The following is a 4,878-nucleotide window of genomic DNA, read 5'->3' on the forward strand; positions in this document are numbered from 1 at the left end:
TTCTCAATGTTCCAATGCTAAGACCAATTGAAAATTAAAATTCTAAAAACTAGAGAGAAAAACCTAAGAGAGAGTGAAAAACTAGATCTAAAACTACTGAATGAATGTGTGTGTTGTTTCTTCATATTCTCTGACTCTAGTCTGCTGTTCCGGGCCGAAAACTGGGCCGAAATAAGGTCCAAAATCGCCCCCATCGAATTCTGCAGATTATGCAGATCGCGCATGTCACGCGATCGCATCATCCATGCGGACGCGTCGCTTGCGCTTTTTCCTCTCCACGCGTTCGCGTCGTCCACACTACCGTGTCACTTGCGCTTTCCAATCCGCGCGGCCGCGCAAGCCATGCGGCCGCGTCACTGCGATTTGCGATCCTTCGCGCGGTCGCGTGAGCCATGCGACCGCGTCACTTCTCGCTGGTTATCTCCTCAAATTCTTGTGTTCCTTCCATTTTTTGCTAGCTTCCTCTCCAATCTCCATCTCATTCATGCCCTATAAAGCCTGAAACACTTGACACACAGATCACGGCATCGAATGGAATAAAGGAGAATTAAAATTAAATAATTAAAATCTCTAGGAAGCAATTTTCAAACATGTACTGAATTTAGGAAGGAAATCTAAATGCATGCTAAATTGATGAATAAGTGGGTAAGGATCATGACAAAACCACACAATTAAACACAATATATACTGTAAAATAGTGGTTTATCAAGCACACCGAAGAAATTGAATTAGAAATAGGGACAGACTACCCGCACCTATTTTCAGGTAACTGAATTCGAATTTTGTGCACAAAATTCCTATTGAGGTGGGGAGAATGTAAGAACCGCAACAAATTAATTGTCTAATTAAGTAATTAATATTGCCCAAATTAGGTTCCGAGAATTTAGAGTGAGAATTTGAGGATTTAAATATGATTTTTAGACTCAGTAAGTTTTTCTGAGTCAGAAAATGTGTGAGAATAATAAAAACAGTAGAAAACCTTAGAAAAATATTTAGAATTAAAAATCGGACACTAATTTTAAAGGTTCGGCCCAAAGTTGAGCCAAACGGGCAAAAAATGCTAACGGATTGGACCGGGCACAAGTTGGGCCCAAGCCCAACATATAAAAAGTCACTTAAGTGACCAAAATACTCACTTTCAGCAAAAAGAGGCAGAAGCAGCGTGAATGAGAAGAAGAGAGGGGAGGGTTTCACAAGCATTATTCACCTCATCATTCATTTGATCATAACTCGAGCTATGGTGCTCCGATTCGCATGCCGTCAGCAGCTATGCAAAGCTCTTTCCAAGCCCGTTAGTTCTATGTAACCTTTGTTGGTAAGATATTGAATTTTCATCTCCTCTCCTCTTCCCTAAAAGTCCAAAAATATGAGTGATGATTTTGAAAGAAGTTTTGTGTTTTGATTGTTTAGGTGGTACTTAAGGTTGAGCTATTGGTGGTTTGTGCCCCAAACACCATCGAAAAAGGTAAGGAAACTCTTTACCTTGTGAAATTGTGATTTTGATGAACCTTAGGTATTGATTTGTGGTAATTAATGTGTATAGCTTGGAAAAAATTGGTTGTTGATGCTTGTTGAAGCTTGTAGGAAATTTTGGGAAGCTTGGAGTGGGCTTGTGGCACTGGAAATCTGACCTTGGAGGTGTTGGAACCTTGGAAATTGAGAAAAAAGTGAATTGGAAGTGTTCCGGGTTGAGCGGGGAATCGGCCAAGGTATGGTTTTGGTTTCCTGTATCTAAAATGTAATGTGGTTGTGAAAACGTAGGCTAGTGACCCTAGGATAGGGCTTTGGAATGTTGATGTGGTTGTTGGATAAATTGGATTGAGTTAAATATATATGAATGATGGTGAAAATGATGGTGAGTGGTTGTATTGGTTGGTAAATCATGTAATGTTGTATGAGATATGGATTAATATGTTGGATTGATGCTAGAGTTGAGACTCTTGTTGATGAATATGATTTGATGAATGAAATTGATTTGTGAATATATATGTATATGTATATGGTGATGGATAAATTGAATATTTCTTTGGAGGTTGAGATATGAAATGTTGATGTTGATGTGACATTTGGTTAAATGAGGAGGAATTGGTGGATTCATGTTTGAATGAGGTTTGGAAATGGTTGATGATTGGAATGGTTGTGTTTTGGGTTGATTTGGTATAGATTGGTAAGTGTATGTTTTAAAAATGGGGAGTTTATGAGTTTTGGTAAAAATGAAATTTTGATGAACTTCAACGGATCATATCTTGAGTTATTCAGTTATTGTTTTCGGAATTTGTTGAGGAGGATGGTGGAATGGCTTCGTATCTGGAATGAGCCAAAGGGCTGTGTATATGATATGATCCGAATGACTGTGTGTGATATAGGCTGAATGGTTGTATGTGATGATGGTTTATGGCTGAGTATGAGTTGTGATCTTAAGCCGGATGGCTATGATAAATGGTAATTTATGGCTGGAAATGAAAATGTGAACGTGAATGATTATTGTATCTTGAGTTCTCTTTCTCGAAATTGCGACCCCAGAGAGATGGTGGAAGGTGAGGATGCCCTTCCTTGTTCCTCCTGGTATTGTAAAATCGCCTCCAGCGAGATGGTGAGAGGTTCGGATCCCCTCCTCGGTTCCTCCTGGGCATATCAGAACGTACCTCCTGGGTAGATGCAAGGGTTGTCGTTTTGCCCCCACTTGCTCCAGGTTGGTTAGTATAGAGGCTCCCCGGGTGGACGCAAGAGTTGTGGTTCGTTCCACTTGCCTCGGGTTGTGATGAGTGATGATATGATCATAAGGAATGATTATGGAAGGTGTATGGATGGATGTGAAATGATTATCTGAGACACGAGTTTTTCTGGATGAAAGCAATGACTTGCCACTACGTGCTCCAGGTGGAGACTCGATACTCTGCTGAACCTATGTCGTAAGTGTGGCCGGACACTGTGAAAGGTTTGGATGAGCTCGCCCCCATGATAAACACCAAGAGTGGGTGTTGTATAATTATGATTATGATTATGATTATGAATATGTTATGATTGAGAATTACTCAAGTTGGGGATGCACGACAGAGGGACAGTCCAATGGTTAGCTACCAGGACTTGTCGGGTTGGCTTTATAACTGACATATGAGACTCATCAGCCACTAGGACAGGCATACATCATAAGCATTATATGTGATTTGTCTGGATTGCCTAATTGACTGCATCATTATTTGCTAATTGCCTAATTGACTTATCTGCTTCCTACTTGTGCATCTCTTTGTTTAATATATTTGTGTTTGCATTTCAATTACTGTTGGCGGTTGGGAGGTCTGCAGGACTTGAAAAGGGGAGTTTTAGATAGCTCTGAAGACCCTTAACTAGTTGCCTATTTTAATTTCATAGTTTAGTTATGTTTTAAGCTTTAATTATCTGTTGGAAGTTCTAGGATTGCCTTCGGCTTTCTCAGGATATTACATATTAGATATTTGGGTACTGTTACCATGCTGAGAACCTCCGGTTCTTCCTTTCTTTTGCTATTCTATTTTCTGAAATTTATGAGAGAACAAAATTGTCTCTTAAATTTTTCGCATTCTAACAGAAATCAAGTTTAAAGTTTAGTTTTAAAAACTTAATCTATTAAAGTAAAAAAAGACAATAATTTCAACCCCTTCCCTAAACTTTTTGTAACCTTCAACACATATTAATCAAACACTTTAAAAAATCTAATAACTACATTCACAACTACAAAACAAAGAATATATATAAGTATGTATGTACGTATGTATATCTCTTCTTTTTCTTTTCTATTATAGTTGATGTAGTTAGATGGAGTCTTCAAGCACCATACTACTTCCGTCATCAATTATTGTCACTTTGAAAATGTTTAAAATATTTAAAACTCAATGCATATTTAGATATAAATTATGTTAAAATATATTTAATTATAAATTACATTTTAACAATTATTATCACAGTCTTGAACGTATAAAATATTATTGTTCAATGCTTATTGACCATTCGTTGAGGTCTCCTCTTGCTTCCTGGCCAAGTTGATATCTCGTTGCATTATTCAGTTATTTTTAATGATGTCTTCGGAAACAAGGTTTTGATTTCGGGTTTATTTAATCTAAGTCTAATCTTCATACCTCTCTCTCTGACCTCACTATGAGCATAGCGTCATGCCTGGCGCCATGGTATGTGTATTCTTAGAAAGTCTCAATGTTTGGTTAAAGAGCATAATTGATATTCTAGAAATAGAGGACATGAATAAAGATTGAACCTCGAAAGACTTTTCAATTCAAAGTTGTCTTATAGGTGAAGTATATATTTTTTTTCTTAATAGTATTGGCAATGAAAGTTCCTTAGCTTCCATAGTTCCATGTATATGTGATTCTTGTACGGTTGTCCGAGAGGCTTTAGCCAAACAGTACTATAATATTCAATTGAACAAAAATGTTCAAATCATTGCCATTCTCAACATTTTGGCTTGGATTACTAGGTCCTAACCTCAATGTTTTGTGTAAACATATCCTAGGCAATCAAAATAGATTTTATATTATGAAATTGAAATAAATATTAATTAAAATCTATTTTAAAAATATCAAAACTTACGTATAAACCTTTTCCAAACGCTCATCTACGCACAAAGTCCTTATCTCCTTTTTGGTGTGGAGATATCTAATGACTTCTAGACATTTGACTCACGTTCTAAGTCTTTGGTCTACACATAATTGACAACAAAACATGTTGCATAATCAATTTGTAATATAACATACAGTTTCAAAAATATCAATATAAGTTAATGAGTAAACAATCAAAAGCGTCCTTAATTTTTAAAAATGCTTATGAGAATAATTTTAAATTTTGTATTTAACAAATTATTTATGCATATGATCTAAAATTGTGTAT

This window comes from Arachis ipaensis, chromosome B06 (assembly GCF_000816755.2).
Source record: "Arachis ipaensis cultivar K30076 chromosome B06, Araip1.1, whole genome shotgun sequence".
Lineage (NCBI taxonomy): Eukaryota > Viridiplantae > Streptophyta > Magnoliopsida > Fabales > Fabaceae > Arachis > Arachis ipaensis.